This window comes from Mus musculus, chromosome 12 (assembly GCF_000001635.26).
Source record: "Mus musculus strain C57BL/6J chromosome 12, GRCm38.p6 C57BL/6J".
NCBI classification, from domain to species: Eukaryota; Metazoa; Chordata; class Mammalia; order Rodentia; family Muridae; genus Mus; species Mus musculus.
Window position 1 is genome coordinate 45,107,675 of NC_000078.6, and position 5,941 is coordinate 45,113,615.

The following is a 5,941-nucleotide window of genomic DNA, read 5'->3' on the forward strand; positions in this document are numbered from 1 at the left end:
GAGGTCCCAGTTTCCTTGTTTCCTATTGGTTAGAAACTGCTCTCACCTCTACAGACTACCTTACAGTCCTGGCATTCCTGGCCGTATTGCCTTTTCTATCTTCAAAGCAATTGTTAGCAGGCTGCATATTTTTAATGTTTTGAATCTCTGACTTTCCTTTCAACTACCAGATAACACTATTAGTTGTATGTGTGTGTTTGTGTTTTATGTATGTGAGTATGTGCATATAGTGTGAGTGTGTGTGTGTGTGTGTGTGTGTGTGTGTGTGTGTGCACGCATTATGTGTGGAGAGCTGAGATAAACATCACAAGTGTCTTTATCCCTCTCTACTTTCATTTTTGAGATATGGTCTCTCACTGAGCCCAGAGTGCACTCCCAGCCAGTGCTAGGGATATGATTATACTCCACCACGCCTGACTCCACCTTCCTACTAGTGGGAGAAGATATGTGTGCACCAGGAGCTAGGCATCATGGTAGAATTGTGTGTACTAATCACGTGTGTGTGTGTATCATAGGTACTAACCAGTAAATTAGGTTTCAAACACCAAGGACACACTAAACTGCTCATTTTATGTTTAGGCTATTGACATAGGGTGGAGAAAATGGTATAGCAAAAAGAATGGAAACTTGTTTCTCTTAGTACTTAGCAAATAGATAGGTCAAACCATTTTAAAATAGGATGTAGTATTCTCAGAAAATGCTTGCAGATGATCGGGGAATCTAGCTCAGTAGTAGAGTGCATGCATAACATATATAAAGTCCTAGGTTTGATTACCACAATAATAGCAACACACACACACACACACACAAACACACACACACACACACACACACACTTTACAAAAAGGTAGTTGAGTGAAAAGATTCCTTGAACTCCAATCTCAGAAAATCCAGAAAAAGACACATTATATTTGTGTGTAGCCCAGGATTGAAATAATCATTAGCTCCCAATAGCTGAGATCACAGTATACATGGATAAAGAGACTGTGTAGGAAAATCACTGAGAAGATATGACCTGCTGGACTTAGGAAGCTAGCTTATTACCTGGTTTAGATGAAAGGTCTTTGCATTTTAGAGGTTACAAGTTATAAATAGGAGACACAGATAGATGTCCATTAGGAAGTTATGCAGTAGTGGTGATCATTCAAATTGTATTGGGTGATATCCCAAGTAACATTATTAGGAAGATATAGAGCTGAAGGAAGAATGTTAAAAGTTGTTTAAATTTAGAGGCAGAAGGAGATAATCTATGCCCTATATTAAGGTTAGCTAGAACAAGGAAATTAAATACATTTAAATGTGTTTTGTTTTCTAAAAAAAAGATGTGAATCCCCTGCCCTTAGAGGCTTTGGGGATTTGCCTGCTGTGTTGCCTGTGCATTAGTAGGTGGCAGAGACAAGAGATGCCATGTTTATGCTTAGTGTTCTGACTTGTGTACACAGAATGGTTAGTAGCCCAATACTCTCTGAAAAAAAGCGAGCCTGGGACAACTACCAGTCCAGCAGATGGGCCAAGTGAAGAGTGAGACTGAGATGACCATCAGACTGGCACTATGTGGCCCCAGACAGGAAGCTAACCTGATATGGCCACCAGTTCTGTGCTGTGCAGACCTGGGAACAGGGCAGACCATGCCTGAGATGACCCCTGCCTGGTGCCATAATGCAGAGATGGAGCATTGCACTATGAGATAAAACCAGATACGCAGAGACCTCAGGCACCACTAAGAGGAGCGAGAAAGTGGTGGAGAAATGGAAGAGAAAGAGAAGCAGAACAATGTGGGCACAATGAAGAAAGGAAGAACTGGAGACTCGAGGATAGTGAGGAACAGTCTGCTGTGAGTAGCCAGAGATGTCACAAAGGAACATGGTGGGGTCCTGCCCTGTGGTGCCATTGGGTGTTCATGTCTGGGTCTATGACCCTACAGCAGGGGTCTGTTACCACCAAAGTCTATATGGATGTCTGTGGTTTGGGCTGCCACCTTGTTGGGGTAGTGGGGTTTGGGAAGTGGGCCCACACATTGCAAGAGTTGCAGATGAACCTGCCTGAGGGTATGAGGGTATGAGCATGGGAGAGCAGGCCCTGCCACTCATCTCCTATGAGGTGGCATAGATGAGAGAGAGATCCCCTCCTTTCCCCTCCCCCTAGCACCTGCAGAAGGTGGGAGACCTGGCTCTGAGGTCATGAAAGCAGAACAACTGGCCCTGCCCCTCTTCTGGGAACACAGTAGAACTGATCCTGGTGGCAGGGGTGCCAGTGAGCTGGCCCTGAGGGCTTAAGGATGGTAGAGCTGGCCACATGTCTGCGATTTATTGACATGGGAAAGGGAGAGATATCCCACTCAGTGTCCCTTGCCTCCCGTGGCAGGCAGGAAAGCTGCCCCTAACCCCCCACATGCTGCAGCACTCAGGAGAGCAGTCCCTGTGCCTCATGTGGGTAGCCATAGTTCAGCTGTCCCTGGATGTGGGTGTTGCAGGTGAGCTAGGTCTGAGGGTATAAGCACAGGAGAGCCAGCCATCCCTCTTGTCTGCAGTGTCATGTCAAGGATGTGGGAGATGTGTGTTCCCCAACTCTTTTCCTTGCTACCTATGTCGGGAAGGTAAGCTAGCCCTGGGGTCATGAGAGTGGGAGAACTGGCCTTGTCACTCACAGCTGAAACCCTTGGGAGAACAGATGCCTGTGCCTTGCCTAGGCAGCCAAGTAGAGTTAGCCCTAGTTATAGGTGTTGCCTGTGAGTCAGTCCCGAAAGCAGGAGAGTAGGAGAGCCAATGGGCTGATGAGCTCAGATCCCTCTCAGACCTAGATCCAGGGCTTTGAATTAGCCAACCCCAACATCTATCCCATCAATGAACTGTTGGAATGCATATAGGAGCCAGTTCTACAAATCCAATACTATAGGATCTTCATGACACAGGGTAACAATGGGATATTTGAGAGGAGTCCCAGTGAGCTTCCAGTATTGATAGAATAGTGCAAGCCTGAGGCTTTGTACCAGAGTAGCAACTCATTGCAATGAACATTTGCAAGCAAAGAAATGTGGACAAAAAAGAATATACTATGGGGCACACTGTGACACACTACAGCTTCCACAATAAGATTTCTTTTTTATATTGGAGGATAGGTTGCAAGGGTTAAGGACAGGTATGAGGAGAGGGAAAGATTAGTGGGATTGGGGTGCATAACATGAAAGTCACAAAGAATGAGTAAAAAGTTGAAAAAAAAAAAACAGGTGTGGCTAATAGAATTTAAAATCCAGCAATCTGGGGATGAGACATAGAAAATAAAATCAAGTATGTTTCTCTTAAAGATGAAGGGAGTGACCTGATTCTGAAAGATGTTTCTAAATGTTCTTCTTTGGGGCTAGGGAAGACTGGGTGATTTTAAAGAATGGTTTATCAAATTGTTCTCTCAGTGGACACTGCACATGGAATTTACTTCTGAAATAACAATGCTGCATGTTAGGTGTTTCCTGAATTTAAAACCCTTCATAATTTGATGTTGGTCACACCTGCTCTTAAAGCCACCTTAATGCTATTCTAGCATCAGAGACACCTGGCATTGTGACTCAGTACCTACTCCCCACTTGTCTCTGTAGCCATCAACTTAACTGTCCTAGAACCGCACATCTGTTGATACCGGGATATGCACGGGGACACTACATCACACAAACACATGAAATAAGATGACAATATATAGAGGCAATAGCCAATAGCAGAACTACAGTACCTGTCATGTCTCTTCTACTCATCACATCATACAGTTTTACTGAAACCAATGCTTTTTTTTTTTTTTTTTTTTTTTTGGTTTTTTGTGACAGGGTTTCTCTTTATAGCCCTGGCTGTCCTGGAACTCACTTTCTAGACCAGGCTGGCCTTGAACTCAGAAATCCACCTGCCTCTGCCTCCCAAGTGCTGGGATTAAAGGCATGGACCACCACTCCCGGCAATGCTTTGGTTTTACCAACATAAAATATTATTGTTTATTAAGTTATCCTCTCTTCTCTTTTTTCTAAATCTAATTCTCAGTCACTTTCTCTTTCTATGACTTCTTTTGTATGTTCCCTTGGCTTAAGAACCAGCCTTAACCCACTGTTATTAAAATAACATCAATAATATCCTTCTACCAAGAAAATCTATATACTTTGAAAGTAAATTAAACATTTTTAATAAATATGATTTTCTTTATAAATTCTTTCTTTTTAAAAACTTTGGATTCCTTGTTAATATTACATCATGCTCCTAATCCCACTCACTGCCCTATCCCTTTGTACCTACGCTCTGTTCTTGAAATCTTTCCCCCAAAAGAAAAAAAATATCATTGTGGAAGCTGTAGTGTGTCACAGTGTGTCCCATAGTATGCCATCTGTCCACATTTCTTTACTTACAAATATTCCTTGCAGTGAGTCATTGGCTTCTACTACACTATTAATACTCGATCCTCTTGGAGGTCCTGTTGTTGCCTCGTGGCATGGAGAGCCTGCAGCTTGTATCCATAGGACCAGCCCTTACATGTGCTCTCACAGTTTACAGATGGGCTAGATGTTGGGGTGGGCCAACACTAAGCCCTGGAAGGGGCCTGGATGGTATCTGAGTTAATCAATTGCCAGCTTTCTGAATGGTTCTTCCTTCCACCTAAGCTCCGAACTTTATCTCTGTAACTCCTTCCAAACCCAGACACTATTGCATAAGCCAGAAAGATTTTGCTGACAGGACCCTGACAGGCAAGGTGCTGGGCCCACTCTCTAGAATGCTGCAGAAGGCAAGGTAGTCAAGCCAGCTCTCCCAATCTTATGTCCTTGGGCCCGGCTTATCTGCCACCCCTTGCAAACAGAGCCAGCTCTAGTCTCCTGCCCAGGCAAAGTGCAGGGCCCACTCTCTTAAATGCTGCAGCCTGTGAGGAGTAGGTCCAGCTCTCCTGCTCTCATGGCTCCAGGGCCAGCTCTCCTTACTGCTATAGGTGATAAGGGTGGTGAGGGCAGGCGAGAGCATTTCTCCTTAGCCAATGCCACCTCACAGCAGACAACTGGCAGGGGCAGCTCTCCTGTGTGATCATGCCCTCATGGTCAGCTTACCCACAACCCTCTCAAGCTAGCTCTACTCTGCTGTCCAATTGAGGTGCAGTACTTGTTCTCCTGAGTGCTATAAATACATTGTTGTTGTTTGTTTTTGTTTCTCCATTTTCAAGTCAGGGTTTCTCTACATAGCTCTGGCTGTCTTGGAACTCACTCTGTAGTAGAACAGGGTGGCCTCAGACTCAGAGATCTGCCTGCCTTTGTCTCCCGTTGGCTGGAGCTACAGGTGTGTGCCACCACTGTCTAGCTCAAAATACGCATTTTAAAGAACTCATGCCATCAACTCTAAAAGTCCATGAAAATTAGAAGATATTACAAGAAAAATATAAAATCACTTTGTATTTATAAAATCCTTGAGAAACTACTCTATATAAGTAAAAATATTTGTCTCCCATGTATTTCATTTGACATGGAAATGGTAACCCAGCATGGGCAGAATGGTGCCTTTGGAGACCAGCAGGACTGTGCTCTCATTTGGTCACTAATATCTATGGTGAAATATTTTAACTAGTTTAACTTAGGTTTGCTAATCAGTGACCTATGCATAATATGAATTTCTGTCTCTTAAAGGTAACATGACAATTAAAAAGATCATTTAAGATAAGCAAAGGACAAACTCACTAACGACTATTTCCTATTTCTGTACATGAAAATAGGGTCATTAAAAATGTAAGAAAAAAATCATTAAAAACACAAAGAATACTTTTTTATCATAGAGCCTTTACTTATTTCTTTTGGTAATGCTAAAATAAGTTATAGACATACTCCTTTTAGACTAACAGCATGTACATAAAATGTTAACATTTTCGATTAAGGCAAAAATATAAAGTGCAGTTTCTTTTTATATAATTTTATTTTGTAGAATTCATATGT

At 42.9% G+C, this 5,941-nt stretch overlaps 1 non-coding gene across 1 annotated transcript; it reads left to right on the plus strand.

Moving 5' to 3' along the window:
• Positions 1-1,332: 1,332 nt before the first annotated feature.
• On the plus strand, positions 1,333-1,463 carry Gm24731. Its single transcript, XR_003950365.1, has one exon. It is a non-coding gene; the product is annotated as a small nucleolar RNA SNORA17 (small nucleolar RNA).
• The last annotated feature ends 4,478 nt before the right edge of the window (positions 1,464-5,941 follow it).